At 41.9% G+C, this 19,706-nt stretch overlaps 2 long non-coding RNA genes and 1 other non-coding gene across 5 annotated transcripts; 1 reads left to right on the plus strand and 2 right to left on the minus strand.

Moving 5' to 3' along the window:
- Positions 1 to 98: 98 nt before the first annotated feature.
- Positions 99 to 2,869, plus strand: LOC128896319 (uncharacterized). Its single transcript, XR_008461958.1, has 2 exons — positions 99 to 2,203; positions 2,294 to 2,869. It is a non-coding gene; the product is annotated as an uncharacterized LOC128896319 (long non-coding RNA).
- A 154-nt stretch (positions 2,870 to 3,023) lies between these two features.
- On the minus strand, positions 3,024 to 11,296 carry LOC128896320 (uncharacterized). Of its 3 annotated transcripts, none has more exons than XR_008461961.1 (3): positions 9,444 to 11,296; positions 4,678 to 8,353; positions 3,024 to 4,152 (listed from the first exon to the last, which is right to left on the minus strand). It is a non-coding gene; the product is annotated as an uncharacterized LOC128896320 (long non-coding RNA). The 3 variants fall into 3 exon arrangements; XR_008461959.1 differs by having other exon boundaries at positions 4,678 to 8,056; positions 8,118 to 11,296; XR_008461960.1 differs by having other exon boundaries at positions 4,678 to 6,227; positions 6,288 to 11,296.
- Positions 11,297 to 17,459: 6,163 nt separating this feature from the next.
- Trnad-guc (transfer RNA aspartic acid (anticodon GUC)) lies at positions 17,460 to 17,531 on the minus strand. Its single transcript has one exon. It is a non-coding gene; the product is annotated as a tRNA-Asp (tRNA).
- Between the last annotated feature and the right edge of the window lie 2,175 nt (positions 17,532 to 19,706).

The following is a 19,706-nucleotide window of genomic DNA, read 5'->3' on the forward strand; positions in this document are numbered from 1 at the left end:
CACTTACTACCGATTTTCCCGATACGATAACCGATCCTCGTTTGTCCGAGATTCGTTTCAACTCTATCACTCTCTCTCTCGCTCTCTCTCTCTCTCTCTCTCTCTCTCGCTCGCTCTCTATGTATATATATATTCTACATGTATATAACGTTGGCTGCTTTCTCGCTAGACGATCACGAGCACGAATACTCCCGGATATAGAAACGTATCACAGAAGAAGCACAATAATCATTTTGTTGGAAGAAAATCAGAGGAGACACCCTCTCCGGTTACTCTTTATTTGCCCGTCCCCCTGGCGCGTACTTAAGCCGAAGTCACTCTTCTATTTTAAGCTCCAACACTTGCCCCGTCGTCTGCGTCTCTTGGCTTCTCCTCCTCGCTCTTTCTTCTTTTCTTGCAGAGCAACACGAGCAGACGCATACACGCACTATCTTTTTCTCTTTGGGTACGCGGTTGGGACACAGAGTCGCGACTCCTCTCTCGTTATCCACTTACCAGCGCGTCAATCTGTTTGCTATGCAAATCCCGTCCGACCGGTGCTGACGTAGACGGGGCAACACCAACGCAGAAACGGGTCCGTCGACGATATCTCCTACTAACACATTTTAACACGGCCGAGCAGTTAGTCATTGCCCGCGAAGCACACACGTAGAAAATATAATTGGCTACCAACGACGGACCACGCAGCAATTCCACCACGGGGTCTCCTTTTTAGCCCCACTACTGTTCGGCAACACCGATACCAAGCCCACTACACGACCATTACCACCACCAATACCGACGACAGATACTGGTGTCGTTACTACTACGATCACTACTGCCAGCAGTAATACACCACCAACACACAGACCGACACCCGTATCGGTAAACGCACCGCAAAACTCCACCAACGAATTCCCCTTGTCGACTTACACGTCTTCGCGACTCTTGCCTGACGTCATTGGCGCCTAATCGCGACGTATTTCGCGTACCACACTTGTTCGCGTACTTCTGTCGGACGTACACCTCGTGGCTGTTTCCAACGATCGATCTTTCTTCGATCTTCCTTCTCGATATCTTCTGTCACGTGGATTCCGTACCACGACGAGATTAGACTTCGGTGATCTCGCCTTCAACAAGTATTCCACACTTTTTCTTTCCTCTGCGTAGAAAACTTTCCTCTCCCGAAAGCGATATAGAGTTACACTGAAATCAGTTCCGTCGGTCCGGTGGATCGTCGGGTCTAAAGCCAACAGAGACGGCACCCCGAGCAGACAGCTGTGTCACACTGTAGCGTTACAATTTCTCGCTCATTCATCGTCGACTCGGTCGGCAGGGAATCGACTCGATCCTCCATAAGTTCGGATCTCTGAACGCGTGTCGCGTATCGAGCGTTCGATCCGCGCCACTCGCACCGCGCACGGACTCAAATCGGCTTCCCACCACGTTTACTCCGTTACTACTCATCACTCTTCCTGCAACATAATTCCCGTTCGACGGCACTGCACGCACTTTCCATGCTCCTCCTCGAATTACCACCACTGCTAACACCGCGGCACAGTCTGTTCCCACCAAAACGAAGATCGTGTCGCGTCGCGTAGCGTGGCCGTGTTGCGAAACGGATGTGTGCGCTCTCCTACCGGGTTTTCAACAAGTGATCGCAGTAGCAATAAGAGCAGAAGCGGCGGCGGCGGCGACGACGAATCGGTAGCTCGTCGTTCCAGGGTCGTTCGTCGGCGTATAGGTGGCACAACACGCGCATGCTACACCTCCTGACAGCGTTGTTATTGTTGCGTAACTGGCGGCCCGCTAAGCCTGAGTGTGCTGCTGCCAGCAGCCGGAGGAGAGAGAGGTCGACCGACAGCCGAGGTAACAGCCAGCCGTGGGTGAGCCAGTGGGCGATGTATCTCCGAAAGAGCAGTGAGTGTGCGAGCAGTGCGCCGTCTGGCGTGGCTGACGACAGTCTACTGCCTTCCGAGAACCACGAGGCGATTCCGTGTATCGAACGCGCGCTGCCGAGCCACTGAAGGGATGGACGCCGGACCAGCGGGGTGGGGGATCTGCCGGGACGACAGGGGAAGGGAACTCGGCGCTGAGACGAACCTAAAGGCCCGTTCACGCGTACGCGACCAGTACGCGAGCTTTCGAGAACAAGAGTAACGAACACCAACGGACATCTAACCTCCACTTTACACTTTACGTTGCTTTACACGGTATTCTTGTTGTTCCTAGCTCTCTACATAACTTTTCAATATAACGAATTTCTGAAAAGGAAAATTTGTCCTATGTATATTTTTGTTCAATCAATTTTTAGTATCGTCCGTTTGTTACGCTGCCAACCGATCGAGATCTTCCTTTTGGCGCCATGCAGAATTGAACGGTTAAAAACGCGATAAAGGGTGAGCGGTTTTCCATAAATTATATCCGATCTAAAATCATAAATTATATCGACAAGTGGTAGATAAAGCATCATTATTATAAGAGGTATATGTTTGAGATCGCTTATGTCTCTATCTGTAGTCTTATATGGATTCCTTTGGTCTCTTTCAAACTTCAAGAACAGTTCGTCAAATTCTGAGACATCGATTACTTTTATTTCGTAAATTGTTTCGCGAGGAGAAGTAGGGTTAGTGTCACTAGTAAAATTATATTCGAAATAATTGTTTTTATTTTCGATTTATAAGATATTTCAAAGATATTGATTTTACGTGTACATCGGGCGATTGCTACACAAACAATTTATTCGTGACGTTTATTTGACTGGACAGTTACATTTTTATTCATTCACTATAAAATATTAACTACTTGTACATTTCTTAAACGTATTTTTAGTTATTCTTTGTTTTTATGAGTGATTTCCAAATGTTCAATAAAATTTAGGTACAGCGTATACTGAGAAGTATATAATACTTTAATTAAAAAATTATACTACTTCAGCTAGCACAGCATCTTAACAAACGTGACATCATTTCTAACAAACAGTTTGGATTTAAGCCATAACATTCCACAATGCTACAAACTACAAATACTGAAGTACGCATAGCATTTGAAATAAATAAAGCAAGAATCAAGTTAGTATGGTCGCATTATACACATGTTAGTACAGTGGAGCATTAAGGTTTATTTTGAAACTATACCAACCGGATACATCTTTATATATTGTTACAATTATTTATGATTATCGTACAAATGTATATCATATTCAGGTTACCTCCTCAACCCTAGTTTATATGCAATTAGAAGTAACTCAAGGATTAATCTTAGATCCAATATTATTCAATATCTTTTAAAAGTATAAATAATGAGGCTTGAATTGGATGCATACGTGGCAATACTTCTTCATGAAAATCAGGTCAGGCTATTAAACTCGTATATGACTACTTTAGAGAAATACAGAAATGTATCGGCAACTATAAGTTACAATTAAATGTGGAAAAAAAGAAACCATCTTTTGCGTATCTTCTTCAAAGATCAATATAAAGTACAGGAATAAAATAGAATAAAAAACATACAGAGTATTCAGAATCATATTTCTACCAACAAGTCTCAATAGCAAACTGGCAAAGAATCTTAAAATTCAATTATATGAAATTTGTCAAACTCATTTTCACATGTGACTTTTATATCTGGTGTACTAAGAGCTTAAGGTATAGAGAATGTGGAACAAATTTCTGAAAATCATAGAAAATGAACTTGGAGATTAAGTCAAACTACCTGAAGAAGCAAATATTTACACCATACAGGAATACATAAACAAGACACTAGAAACAACGTTCAAGCATCGCAGCTTGTTATTTGGCGTAACTTTCCCGTGAATCTCTGAAACCTATCACAGTTGCGGTAAACACTGCAACAGGGAAGAATTAATCAGGAAGAAACGGGGTTAATCGTTGCCCTTACTAATTTCGATATTAAAATTTGTGATTTACCTTACTTTCAAAATAATAATTCACACGCTTGCAAAACACTCGTTAGAGTTAATAATTCCTGAAGAGGATCTAGGATGAATAAACTTTGTAATTTTATTTGAACCAGACGCGCCGACCTGTACAAACCGTTTTTCTGGTTTACGGAGATTATGGCTGTTGGCATTTTACGCGCTTCAACTTTACCTAAACAAGCCAGGTTCGTGTGGATAGGCTTTAATGTTGCACGAGACGAGAAAGTTCATGCCTGCGGAGAGACAAAGTCAGCGATACATTCTGCCAGAATCCTCAGGGACGCACTCTACTACGGCTCTCTCTTGTCTACGTCTCATATTTGAACACGATAATGAGGCTTTTAACCGTGGCCTTGTGCCGTTGCAGCATGTTAAATGAAAAATCGAGAAAATACCACCGTTCGCGACCGCGGCTTCTTACGTCACGCGGATTTCCTGGCGCGATATTCGATGGACTTTTCTTTGGCGTCATCGCATGCACTATGAATGAGATGCATAATGGCTTTACAATTGAAATCGATTTTTTATCCAAGTCTTAGTTATTTTTCGCTATTTCGTTACTTTACCACACGAGTATTGATCTGACAAGAGTACTTTGTTACTAAAAGACAAAACAGGAAACCCTTTATATCGCGAATGAGCCAAGAGGTTAACTTAATTCCGGGAGATTTTTCGTGGACCAAATGCGTTCTGCCATGAACATTGATACGAAAGCAGGGGGAGCGGTAGACAAACAGGAATCCCTGGTGATAATCTACCTTATCTATTCCGGATCTGTGAAAGCCAAGGGCAGACGCAGTCTTCCTGGGTGTCGCCACGGCTATGCTTCGTCTTCCCTGCTCGAGGCTCGTGCAGGGGGACGCTGTTATCTGGCAGATACATACAACCTTCTTCTCACGCGTCTGCCAGTCCCGGAAGGACGGCCTTCAGGGAATTGACCTCTACGAAACGGCTCGCTCCTCGGGGAGGACGATCGGAAGAAAATACTAATCATGAGAGTGAACAGCAGATGGAGAGGTGTTGTTGCTCGAGGATATCGATGTATGTGCCTCTTGTCGCGGTTCGTGTTACTTATTTACTGCCACGCGTGCTGTGCCAAAATATTTACACCAACTCGAGATTAGATTTTACTTGGAACGAGGAGCGGTATATAAACTCAATAATGGATCGAATAATTATCATGGCGACACGAGTAACGGCGATGTTTGGATCGATATCGTTCTCGGTAGTTTACTTCGATACGTATCAGATGATTTTCCTACGCAAATTTTCTTTTTGTTATTATTATGATAAATTTAGTGAATCAAAATAGAGCGAAGAATTTAAAAGGTTAGGCATGTAATGTTTTGTCGTTAGTCGTAGGTATTCTATTCTTGAGCTCCTATCTCGTTATCTATATGCATTATGTGATAAACAGCAAGTTGAACGTATCGATTTGAAAAGCAGCTATTCATACCTTAGGTGTATATAATTTTTCGATGAATCTAATCAATTATTTCGTACTCGTGAAGTAGAATTTTGTGGAGGAATTTGTTAGTGTCAGCTGAAAACGTAAATAAAATAGGAGGACGAACTGTGGTTACTATTTCCAATTTCGATTAAAAAATGAAACTAGAAGTAAAAAATAGAACGAAAACAGAGAAAATTATACGTAGAGGTGAACGAAATAATAGCGTTAGCGTATGAATAATACGAATATCGATTTTACTATATATATCGTATGCTAGTGTTCAAGAGGTATTCCATCATTTTTCCACGATAAATCGATATAAAAAGTTCACATTTTTGTCTCGATCTTAGAGCAAACGTCTTTCAAAAACTTAGGGATTTTTAAATAATTTGCAAATTTACTCCCTCTCTGAATTTCGCGTTATCATTGGGCATCGGTGCGTGACAGTAAAGACGCGATGAAATTCGAGAGCTTCGGAATCGAATGGTAAACTTCAACCGAGTGGAATCATTGAATAAAATGAAGCGACTTGTTGCGTTACAAAATCAATCCGTACAGTTGATTGGCCACGGAAAAAACTATATAGCCGAGTGGCGTCGGTTATCGGATAAGATCGATAAACTCGCGTAACTGGGAGCTTACGTGTTCTACGTGGCACAATCATTAATTATAGCTTCATCTGATTGTCCTTGAATGATAAGTCACGATAATGATGGTATATTAGCTGCTAATTGCACCGGAGGCCGAACAGTCCCTTGCAATATTTTGCTTGAGTCGATATAATCTTAATCTCCTCGCCGTGGTGGTCATGAAAACATAAATCAACCAGTTACGGAACCGTCTCGGATAATAATTAACCTGCAACAAGTGTTCGATAAGGTTCGGTCGCATTACTGCCGATAAACTGGTAATTATTACCTTTGAGTGTTATTTAGTTTTTGTTACGTCGTTCTCGAGGATTAGTTCGTCGCGTCTAGCAATTTTGCGCGATACCGATTACTCGATCGTCCGAGTGCCAACTATTTACTGCTCTTAATTGGTACCTCTTCGATTGGTGTTTGTAGAGAACTTGAGAGTTAACGCCTAGAAATCTGTAAGTAGGAAAACTGAACGTAACTTTCGTTGAAGAACTAACAAAATTTATTTCGAGAGTTAACTGTTAAAGAAAATGAATTCGAATGACATTCTTGAGCTTTGATGATATCACAAAAATAAATATCGTAATAAATGTTTGATCGTGTAGTTTCCTCTAGTCTGCAAAATTTAATTAATCCACGAATTTCATAATTGACCAGCAAAAGTGGCATGGAGTTGTTTTATTTGTTTAAAGACGTTCAGAGGGTAGCTTGGTGCTCCTTGACAATTTCCTGTACATACGAACGTCGCCGTACACGGTCCTGTAGAAGGAGCAGTAAGTGGCACGCGTTTGTAGTAGTAAAACACGAAGAGAAGTGCGACAAGCTACATATACAGCGTTTATGCGCATACACGGATAATCCGCACGTAGGGACTGCCATGTGACGCGAGAAGATCATGCACGCTTCGCATAGCGATGGGATCGATTTGCTATCGAGATTCATAGAAATGCTTCGATTTTTCTCCAGTTGAATTCTTCGATTCAGATCATTTCTGTTGGGTCGTTCCATAAGTTTCTTTCGGGAGTTGCACTCAGTTGTTTTGCGTGGCAGTGTTTACATAAATAGACAACCTCATCTCGTAGTAATCACCCAAGTAAAAAGAAACCAAATAAATTGTTTCAATTATTCGTTGGTCTTCGAAATATAACTAAATGTCTAGCATCGGTTCGTGAAATGCTCGTGCAAAAATAAACACTATTCATGATTCTAGCCATTGAGCAGTTATTCATAATGCAACGCTTTCGACCTCGGTGTAGGTTTTATCCAGTAAATTTGTTCTATAAATTGATGGATATAAAATTTATTTATAGATAATACCTAGGGACAGCGACGGAATATTATTAAATTGTTAACTGTAAAATCTAAATCCACAAAATTAAACGGATGTGGTAATGGTGGTTTGATAAAAAAAAGAAAACAAATATCTAAGGAGACTAAAATTCAACTGTTCGTTCGAATAAACATCACGAATAAATTCTCATGGTTTAGTTTTATTTGTTGTGTTGTTCTTAAATATATTATAAAAGACTTAAAAAACATTCATAATCATTTGTAGCACACCAAACAGAAAAGCAGATTGGTATTGCCAACCGTATTGAAATTACAATATTACCGACTCGAACTCGATGTAAAGCTACAATTAACTGTAATTTAGGATAGAAATTTACGTTTTTAAACATATTCGAGGAAAAGTGTGGCAATCTCTGCGGATCGGTGCCATCGCTAGACACGTGGAGTCTCCTGAGGCCCTCAGGATGTTAGGGCAACAAGGGGAAATCGAGCAGCGTAAAGGAAGAGGGGACGCGCTCAGGGAGGAGTAGAACGCCTGGGCATTTCGTAGAATGTCCCATCGTCTCTGGCGAACAACAGTCGGACTCCTCCAGAACTCCGATCGAGCACAGGCCTGGAGTCTTCTGGCCTGACTGGTTGGTTGGTTGGTTGGTTGGTTGGTTGGTTGGTTGGTTATTCCCCTATACAGGTTCGCCCAACTTATGTGCGCCACAATGCAGCTTACGTTGACCCACAGATATCTGTACTATACCTAGATCGCTAACGAAAACGTATGTAAACTATGTACAATATTAATGGTTTTTATTTTGCATTTATCTACCCTCGGTCCTTTCGTTTCATTCTTTTACTGCGGTCGCTTTATCCTGCTTCTATTTCTTCGTTAGACCCTCTTTGTGCATCCGGCTCCTCTTTCCTCGTTTTCCATTTCTCGTGAATTTATCTATTTGTATCGTTCCAGAAGTCTTCCTCGTTCTATTTTTGCCTGGCAGTCTCTCTTTTCTTCTCTCCTCCGAATCTCGTAGTTTCCTCTGACTATTCGCCAGTGTCTGTTTTCTCCTGGTAAAATATACACGAAAAGAGCTTGCATTTATTTAAATATGCGCGTGTTAAATAAACCTCTCCCAACACATGGTCCTCGTGTTAAAAATTCTCAAAGTTTAGCCAGCTTTTGTGAGGTAAGGTTTATTATACGACAATAAACGGATTGGTACGGCGCCATTTTCCAATATTTTCCACTACAAATTTTACATGACATTCTTCAAAGTATACACATTCATACATTCAAACATAATCCTCCTCGCTTAGATAGTTCTCGCGTTAAAAATTCCCAAAGCTTGGCCTGTATTTGTCAGAGTCAGGGTAACCACACGCCTGCAAAGCGCAAGCGCTCGGATCCTCGGGCATCCTGAATAACTATATCACGGGAATCCCTTCCTTCTCGGTCGTGATACGGCTTTCGTCCTATTCCGTGCGACTTCTCTTTCAACGCCACGTCGAGAAGAACTCGACGGACACCAGATTCCTCGAGTCGTATTCCGCTCGTGTCCGATATAAGAATTTCGATTTAAAACCGCGCTGTCGTTCGTCACGTCACGTCCCGAATACGTAGCACGCTTTTACGAAGCTCTCCGTGAAAACACTCTTGGGAGCACGAGTGAAAAATTCTGACCTACTATAGGTGACCTAATGAGTATGGAAACCGGTCGGAATCAAATGAAATGAAGACATTCACGGCATTCTCAGTTTCACAAGAATGTTCTTTATTAAAAGTTCGAGTCTGTCTAGTCCGTGGTATGGATCCTAAACGGCCGTTTTACGCCACTGAAGACTAACTCTTTCAACTCCTACGTCCTACCGCACTCGACGTCAATTTCATTCACAGGAACTCCTACAGTGGGTCTATAAGTAAGTGGCACGTTAATGTAATGTACATCTTTTAGTTGCACGTTAAAACTTCCCATTTTCGGTATATATTCTCTTATTTCGATTTGATTGTGCCATTTGAAAGCAAAGCTGCATAATCGTTATCCAAACGAAAGGGAACCTTTCTAATCGCTAACTAAATTTGCTAGACTTACTCCCCTCCGAAGTGGCCATCCGAGTACAAAGGGTTAAATTCGTTCCTTTTGCCCCTAGTCTCCCTTACCGTTAACCTGGTAAGTTGACGTCAGGCGAAATCGCACGATCGCCGCTTATGCTCCTCAAGAGGACCTTGAAGCGTGGAAACCGCAGGTGGAACGGATCCTCTCGTGCACCGCTTTCTGTACACCTGCTGCCCGCCCGTCTTCAGGGAATTCCTCGTCCGTCTCGCAAAGTTAGCATCCTGCGATTCGGAGTAGGTACACTGTCGTTCACAAGTATTTGTCCATCAATAAAAAGAAGAGTCTAGCCAGTGCAACGGACCTATGCAAGCTTCCAGTCGAAATCATTAGAAATCACTAGAAACAAACATTGAACAGGAACTCCTCGTTATTCAATCTTTTCACGAACCAAAGAAAATATATTTCCGGTGTTTTTAATGATACGAAGGAGGAAAATGTTTGGTTAGGAGGAGATCATACTGTGATAGACAAACAAAAATAATCTAAAGACCAAATCTTCCGAGAGTATAGAGTTATAGAGTATACGCACGAACAGTGCAAAATAATCCTCATACCACGACTTGAATCACGTCTACCGAATTTTTTCTTTTCGAATTCGAGTGTCCGCGGATCGAGTGTGTACCTACCTCCTATCTTCAGTGATTCACGAGACAAACACACTCGAAGCTTGTCGAATTTGAGAGATCTCTGCCTGATACGTCGTATTGCACACGAATCCCAGGTCTCTATTATCGAACAAATTCCACGAAAGTGAATCGTTCGACGACTTTTAGGCACGAGACGCGTGCTCGATCTTTTGCGTCGAGGACTGCCTCGTCCATGGGGGAACTCCCATCGGACTGCTTTTTGGCGCACCTGTTCCGTATCTGAAAGCTTCAAAGGTAGCGTCTGCGACTATTTCACGTACAAGGAAACACCGGTGACTGTTACAGCACGATTTTCATGAAACTTTGTACACTTGTTTCTGGGACCTTCCTACGAATTACACCATTTCCGAATCGTTTAGAAAGTACAGCCTGTTTCAGTTGCCTGAGACACCCTGTGTATATAATATAAAAAAATATTGAATGGTTTCTTTGAATACCCTGTTTGAGTGACAGAGTACTCAAAGTGTTATAGAAAGCTTGAAAACCGCTACTTGTGTCACTAGTAAACTTGTATGCAGCTCTCTCGCATTAACCCCTCGGCGTCTGTAACGTCGAGGGAACTTTTGCAGATCGAGGTACTGGTAAAGTATTCACGTAATATCCTATGAGTCCTATTTTCGTCCTGGCATCGTTCTTCCCGTTCCACTTCTTCCGAGGAATTCGTTGGACTCGGTTCTCGGTCCTCTCGTACAGGATAATTGGACAGCGAAATGACAAGCGACAGACGCCACCGGAATGGTAACCGATTCAGGTAATCACTCCAATGACGAAATGCACAACAAGGATCGACCGATCGTACGATGGCCCACGGAACAGTCACCGGAAAATCGATCATCCTACTCGAACACGTTCGTTAATATGCAATGTTGCGCACAGGTGATTCTTAGAACGTGATCGATGCGATTATCTTTAGCGTTCGTAAACCTGTGCATAGCAGGCGGGAAGCAAGTGTGGCGCTGGAGAAATGTTTATATCTAAAGACTGAGAACAAACGCATAAGATAGAAATGAGAAAGACACGTGACAAGTAAGAAGTTTCAGATGTGTAATAATTAATAGTAGTCAGGAAATACGATGAAGGATAAAAGGTAGTTGAATGTGGCGGTGTAGGAAATCGAAGCTTGAAAGTTGCACGTGTGGTGAACTGGGATAGAGATTGATCTGATTGGGAACAGAGGGCATTAATATTAATTGAACAGGAGTAATCGTCTTTACATCAGCGTTTCTTAACGTGATATTATTAACGACCTTTGGCTTCATAAAATTTATAGATATTATTAATTCAGTCATCGTCATAGTATGCAATGCTGTCACTTATTTGATATAATTTTAGGAATTCATAGAAAAGACAGTATGTATACAGTATGTATAGTTCATATACATATAGATACAATATTCTGATGATGTATACAGGGTGTCCGAAAAGTCGGGGAGGAGCCGGAAATGGGGTGTAGCTGAAACGATTCCGAACAACAATTTCCTTTGCAAAAATGTCGGATGGGGCTTCGTTAAGGAGATATTAAGCGAAAACCCCGACCAATCAGAGCGCGCGTAGACCGTTGGAGCGGCCGCGGTAGCGAAGGCTACGCGCTAGGTGGCAGCGTCAATGTCCTTCGATGCACGTCGAGTCACTTGTTCGCGTACAAGCGCGGCCGCCAGCGCGTAGCCTTCGCTACTTTTGTTCAATGAGATACGGATGAACAGTTGTCCTTGTATTCGTTATTTAAAGTTCGTCGAAGAAGAATCGTCTTTTAGAGAATGTTCCGCGTGAAAGAGCTGATGGCGATTACGTTAAAGATAGTTAACAACTGATCAATCGTGAGCCTTATACGGGTTTTATCGAGCATTCCAGTGGTTTCGTACCGACCCCAGAGTAATTTCCATCGCTGAGGTTTATTCCAGGAGCTTCTCGAATCGGGAGAATGTACAATTCGCAGATAGAGCAGGTCTCGGTTCGATTCCACGATGTCGCGACCGCTTCATCGTAGATTGCGTTTGGTCGACGTTTAAGTAGTTCTTCTGAACGATTAAGTCGGATCCTACGCCTCGGTTACTGGAACTCCGTCTACAAATAGAAGACGTGTTCTGTTTGGTTGCTCGAATACGGTCTAGTTACAGGAATCGTGGGAGGTACGATTTTGAACAAAATACTACTGTTCGGAATAACGCCTCGAGGAACTTCAAAGTACAGGGTTCGCCAAAAGAAGCCTTAGGATTTTGAAAAGTGTTCATTTTTCGTACCTACACTTGACAGCTGCTCACGCAATAGTATAACAGACGGAACAACTCCGGTTTCATTCATTCCTAATTGCCAATACGAGTTGAAGCAGACCCTCGATACAGAAAAAAAACTAAAAGTTCCATCTGTTCATTAGCGACTTTGCTTCTACACTCACTCATGGAGAAACGTTACAAGTTTAAAGCGTCCGTCACCGGCAGTCGACGTGTTAATGAAGATTGCATGTCGAACATGGATCCGTTTAGTGACAGCTTGCTCAGGAATGTCGTTACTTCCCGGTGAGAGATCACACGAAGGTTGTCGTGCTATCATTTCCTGCCTCTACCGTCGTTGCGACTTGGAATAGTCGAGTGCTGCAGCGGGCATGATTGCTATCGAACCGTTAGCTGTTCGTTCATTCGATCGTTGCAACTGCCAGTTCGCTAGCAGTTCGTTTTTCCTAACAAGTATCAGAGGAGTATGATAGCGCGTACGCGCGTAGGTGTACGCTACACTGTCGCCAGAAACGTACAACTTTTCCCATAACGGTTCTGTTACGAACATTTTCCAAGTACGGTAAACTCCTTATCGATGGCGCAGGCAACTATGCGATACGAAGGAGGCGGTGTAAAGGTTGATTCTCAACTGCGTTCAAGGAACATCAGGTGAAGGCTACGTACGTAGTTGGAAGAAGGGAGTAGAACATCGTTGGAAGTAAGTCGTAAAAAAGGGCTTTTTTGGGCCTGTCGCAATATTGTTCCTCCATAAGCAGACAAAGACCAGTGGCAAAATGTGGAGATGCAATCAGGCAGGAGACACCGTTCGGAGGAGCTTCGGAAAAGAGCTTTCCGAGACGTCAGCGAAAGAGGGCCAAGATAACGAAAGAAGAGACGCGTTCTTCGCAATTTTCAAGTCAGCCTGGCGGCGTGCCATAACCTCTCGCGGCATCTCAGCGCCGGGAGAGCGTGGGAGTGGAATTCCCTGATTGTTACGAGCCTTATTTTGGGAGCGGTCGGCACAGCCGCCCCGGAAGCGGGACTTACAAATTTGGAGCGGTGGCCCATTTCTTTTTCTTTTTTCTACACGGCTCCTACGCTCGCGCCCTGGCGCTCAACCGAATTCGCCGGGCGTTTCTTGGAACCGATCATCCCGTTCCTTCAAAATCACCTTTCCCGCCCTTGGCTTCGGTTTCCACGAACGAGTTCTCTTTTACCTAGCTGCACGAAACGACCCCGTGTCTTTTTACGCGCACGTTTCGCGAGAACACGCTAAACATTTCCACTGCGAGGTTAAGGATCAGAGATGGAACTCGAGGGTTTACATCGTCCTGGCAATGTAAAGGAATGGAATAGTTGTTTCTTGCATCGTCAAAATTCATGAAACATGGAAATTACTAGTCTCACTCTGTCGCATCTTTTTCCAGCTACCCATTCGATTCTACCTACTCTCGCAATTCATGAATGAATTCTATATGTTATAATTTCCTCCCATGTCATTGTCAACTATCGAAATAGATAAGGACTCGATGGACTTCTTGTGCTTCTTTTTTTTATCGTCCGTACTCCAATCCAAATATTTGAAAGAATCGAGAGTAAAGTTGGCAAATATTGCGACGAAACCGCGTGTTTGAGAGTTTTGAAAAGGAGCATGTTAACACGGAAACCCTCGTTTTCGGTGTCTCTAGAATGTGTACTCTGCAGTTGTACGGTTTTGGCGCGTCTTCTTCGGCTATGACTGACGAAAGAAGGCAAGTCGGCATCGGTTTTGTAAATACATGCGAACTCAGCAGGATGGCACGTTCCGAAAATAAGGATAAGTGGCAGGGAATACCGCGTCGTTGATTTCAGAAACGCACGAAAGGACCTGGCACGTTTTCAGCTGACGTTAATCGTCGTTTATTTAGCGTCAACTGACCACCGAAATATTTTTTCAGACCTATTTTAAAACTTACACGGTTTCCCCTCGTTGACGAGAAGTTTCGGGGGATCTTTAAATAACGGAGCAGGGCATTAATCAATTATATTTTCGTAAACCTTACTCTTCCGCCTGGGCACAAATACTTTTATCTTCAACAGAGCGAAGAACAACTGCGCGACTTGAAATCGTGCAGAAACGCTCCAACTTTTCTAAAAAGAAAAAAAAAACAAAAAAAAGATAAGAATAGTCGATTATTAATTATTCGTGGAATTATATTTTACAAAAATAATAGTAATTAGCCTCTGCATACCGCCAAAAAATACACCAACGTTTTTTCTTAAATATACTTTTGCGAGTATAGCGAAGAGAGATTGAGAACCGACGTAGTACACACTACTGCCTGATTCAAAATAGTACGATTGAGACCGCGTTTGGACTCATTTTTATCAGGAAGGTCTCGACAACCTAATAAAGCCCCTCTCGCCGAGATAAGATAAAACTGATAAAAATTTCAGTTTTTATAGATCGCGAACATGACTCATTAGCCGCATGCGCGGACAGCTGGAAGGTTTGCTTTTTCACTTGCTATCATTCTTCATCGCTTTCGTCTGTCTGTCTAGCCTAGCATAAGCTGAGAGCGACTCCTGGAATCGAATCTTACCACGTTTCGTTTATTGCATGTCACCGAACTCGAGTGCGTGCAATTATCGAGACCCGGCTTTTTATCGTTGTTTACGTTGATTAATTAAGATAAGTCGAATAGGACTTCTTCACCGTCGAATTCTTCAATTGGACACGATTCATTTTCGAGAGAATTTTCGAATAGGACACTTGCTTTTCCGATATTAATTCGTTTCATAAACGAAACATCTCGATTTAACTGTTTTTCTCGCACGCTGTACACTGCCGGGAGGAGCATTATTTTAAAGAGATATACCAAAGTTACGATAAATACATCGTCAAGATGCGGAAAAGATATTTTCCCTGTGCGTTTTACTCGTTGGCCATTATTGCAATAAAATTTTGCCCGTCTTTAGTCAGGATTCCATTATCCGGAAGTCCTCCTCCGAATAGTCTTGCCTTCCTACATTTGACCGCGTAAAGGATGCTTCTGCCGCAACTACGACGCCGACGTTTCGAAGGATCCATGTACTTTCATAGAAAATACACGAGTCGCGAAGGAATGCTTTTACACCGCAATCTTTCCCGATTGAAACTTCCAGTAACACGCTACCCGTGGCATTATGAAAGTTTCGTGGAAGTGAATCAAGGAGAAGAGAGGAGAGAAGCGGATTGGTGACCATGGAGAAAGAGAAAGATTTGCAAAGGCTGGATCGAACTGTCGAGGATACGAGGAAGCCGAAACATTCCTGGAACTCCGCGATCTCCGAGAAATATCCTCTTTGCTACCCTTCCTCACCTGGCAAACGTGTTCGCGATCAAAGGCGCACCAGCGGAGTCCTCGTGTCTCCTAGAACCAATCTGTTACTTATCCAACCTCTCTCAAAGTGTTTTGGAAAGCATATCGATGAAACGCCTTGGACATCTTGTCGCATGCCAATTTGCCGGTAATTGAGTTCCATGATAGGGGCGTAAGGGTGCATTGTTTCGATCTCGACAGTCATTTTGCTAACTTTTTTGCAACGAAGAGTTTATGAGGGAGCCTGGTTCAGGCCGCTGGAAATGATCGGGAGGGAGTGTTTGAAAGAAACATGAACGAATAGGTTCAGTTCCCTGAAACCTCAAGGATAATAAGGAGGAAACGCATACTCGCGCACGGAACACCCCTCCCCGCTTTGCATTTATGACATCAGCGTCTATCTAGCGTTTATGACAACGCGTATCTCCGCCGAACTTGTTTCACCTACTGCGCTCGCAATGAGTAATGCATGACATCAAACCCTCTAACGCAGTGTTTCTCAAACCCACTATTCCATCAATTTTTTATCATCTTCCGAGAACAAAATTATTTCTGATCAACTGTTTACTATTCGCACCTTATTACACGCTAGGAAGGATAAAGTCCCGTTGATGAAGAAGGAGAGCATAGTTGACGATCCGCTTCCTTTCTTCGAAGCGTATATAAAGAACAGCACCTCCGGAAGTAAGTTTTCCATTTGATCGATCATAGCTATCGATGGATCACGTGCATACGGGCACAGACAATGTGTAGAATAGATCTATCACCCGATGACTGTTTGCGTACCGCAATTTTAAATTTATTACAGTCCTTTAAGGGGGAACAACACTACGACAGACTCAATAGAAGCCCTTTTTTATGATATTTTTTGTATTAATTATTAAACGTTTACGTGTCGGACGTGTTATTAAAATACGTATATGGGTAGCCTATGGAAGTTTACGCAAACTCAGATAAATACTTGAAATCGAAATGGAAGTATATCTTATCTTATAAACTTTTTGCTCTACAATAAAGAAATAAGAAAATGTAACTGAAAAGTAATTTTAATAATCGCTACGCTTATAGATTATTAATCTATCCGAACCCGTAATTGGAGAAGTGCCATTAATTTGAAACGAGCATTCACTCTCAGACCGCAGTAGGGTTTAATTGCACGAGTTCGGGTATACTATGTCTATCGTCGAGGTGCAATTCGACGCGAGGTCTAACTTGGGTCACTGGCAAATGTTCTTCAAACCCTTGGTGGTCCTCGAAGCGACATCCGGTGAAAATACGACACAATAGTCCCAATCCAAGTTCCACTTAAGACATTTTACAGGCCTGCAAGTTGTAAACTTTCTACGACTTCCACTCGTTCCATCGTTTCGACGCCTACAAATTCTGGACGAAGCGAGTCACAAGAATAAAAGATGGACGAAATCATGATTGCTACAATTTCTAGATCCTGATGTAACGTCGATACTATACACCCCGACGTACGAAAGGATAATAAAGAAAAGATGTCACTGGGATACTGAGATTATACCGAACGATTCGTTGAATTTTCTGTAGAAAAATTGCATATGAATAAAATACTATATGTATATTATACAATCGTTTTGAGGTAATAAATGAGATAGGGAGAAGAAATATCGAGATAAGATGTATAAATATAGAAGGAGAGATACGAAACTTGAAACTCAGAAATGTAATCTTATGCACGATATTGTTGTAATGTACAATTATAATCATACTAAAAGATTATATGATGGAGCAGCTGTGTATTGGAGTAACATAGAGTATTTTGGAGTAAAATAGAAAAGGTGGACGGTACGAAAAGGAACAAAAAATAAATCATGTGGTAATAAAAAATAATCCTCCCCGGCGGGGAATCGAACCCCGGTCTCCCGCGTGACAGGCGGGGATACTGACCACTATACTACCGAGGACCTCTTGAAGACTTGTGATAAATAAATCGACCAGTACATACTATACCTAATTACAGAATAACATTTTTAAAATATCAAGCAAATATAAAAATGTGTAAAGGATCCCATAGTTCCACTGTACGATTGAATATGACACTCGAACTATCTAATATTATTAAATGTTGGTAAATACACATCCAATATAGAATTTAGCAACAAAATTTGTATACTAATAATTTTGCTGTATACGTTAATTATTCATTGAAGGTCGTAAGTGTCGTAAAGGTGTATACATTGAGATAAAAACTGAACTAATGGAGTGCGATACGGTTTGAGAATGTATCGTATTACGTAATAGCTAGTATTTACATTCGGTCCCAATGAGTTTTGCCGGTGAAATATAATTATCCTTCATTCTTCTCCTTCGTGGCGCACTTCTCGTCGATACACACCCGAGGCGCTCGACGATGATACATGTTTAACTCCTTCGCGTACATAATCACTAATATTCTATTATCGACAACGTCACGGAAGAACTTGACTAGAAGAAGTGCAAACTCACTTCTTAAGATTCAATATCACGCATTTCATAAATAATAATTCACTTTCCGAATCGATACACTATTAAACTTGAAATACCGTAGAAACACTGACCGCTGACTCTTTGCTTCCGTATGAAAATTGTTATGCAAGTGTAATGGGTGTTGTAGCCAATTGCACGGTATGCACACTCAATAACTAAACGAACACGACCAGGAAATTATTTTCGACGGACGTATATCGCGTTCAAAGGTTCTGGAATAAGTACAAAGCGGTTCCTCGCAGTCGTCAGACTGTCCTCTTGCCAGAAGGTACTTCACTACCTCCCCTCTGTGTTCAGACCCTACAAGGACAAAGTTTTTATTCTTTAGCAGCACGCGTTGGGTCTCCTGGCCATCCTTTCAAACGTTTTCCAAACATTTCCACCCAATGCCCGACAACCGCGCGAGTTTACAGTTTAGGTCCGCTAGCTATCGCTTGGGACTCTCGCTGAGAGGGCTAAGGACGCATATGGCTCTCGTCACGGTCAGCTTTGTCAGCCACACGATGTCGACGGCAATGATTCATAGTCGTGTTTCGTCTACGTCGCATTTTGCTACTCGCGTCATTGGGGAACTCCGTTTACTATACGTTACAAGTTAGAATCGTCTTCGTTCTAAAGATATTCGCGTCATTTCAATTACTGCTCGCTGGGAGAGCAGAGTAATTGGTAAATTGCGGACGTTGATGCATTTATGACAAATGGAATTCATTTTTCTGTATCTGTGAAAATGTGATTTTGCATAAACATATGCAGAGTCTGGTGATTGGAAATTATTTGAGCACTACGACGAAATGCCAAACCATAAGAAGAAGATATTGCATTCGGACGAGATTATTAGATTCTTGTCATTCACTTTCACAAATGATTATTTATCGTTTCTTTAATATATCAATAACTTAGAGATGTATTAATCAGAGAAATGTTACCTGTGGTATTTTTTTTTTCCTTTTTTTTTTCTTTTATAGATTGTATCTTTCCTCTCTGTTATATAGCGATCGATATAAGGTATTTTTTACATAAGTTTATTAGATACCGCAGAGAATATAAAATATTCAAGAAATATTCAAAGACATTTACGTTCCTCCGTTGATTGTGGACCCTCTTCAGGATGATAGACATTGATATAGGTCAGGGGTCGACAACCTGAGGATCTTTAGTTTGATTTCAATTAAATTATTCAAACCACATTTCTATCAAGTATTTCGTAGGTTTAAATAATAATTATTTTTCTGAAAATCAGAGTCTCTTTCGAGTAGGAATAAGTATCGCGATGAAATAAATGAAATTACCATACAATGAGAAGGAAAAGGAATTAACTGGATTTAACGGTCATCGGGTGACAGCAGTCTCGAATGCATTGTAATAAGTTTCCAGGAAAAGGTGCCATCACACGTCGGAAAGTTAATTCCCGCAATTTCGCATCTTTCACATTCTGCTGTGATTGTTCACGTTCACCGCGCTTGCATTACATCATGTCTTTACGCTTCGTAATTATTGTTTAATTGCAAATTACCAAGTTCTGTAGAAGTAATTGAAAGCTAGCGAGAATGACGAGTATCAAACAGCTATTATCGTACTTGGTGCAGTATGTAAAATGTATTTAATATTAACGC

The sequence above is a fragment of the Hylaeus anthracinus genome, unplaced genomic scaffold, assembly GCF_026225885.1.
Source record: "Hylaeus anthracinus isolate JK02 unplaced genomic scaffold, UHH_iyHylAnth1.0_haploid 0, whole genome shotgun sequence".
Lineage (NCBI taxonomy): Eukaryota > Metazoa > Arthropoda > Insecta > Hymenoptera > Colletidae > Hylaeus > Hylaeus anthracinus.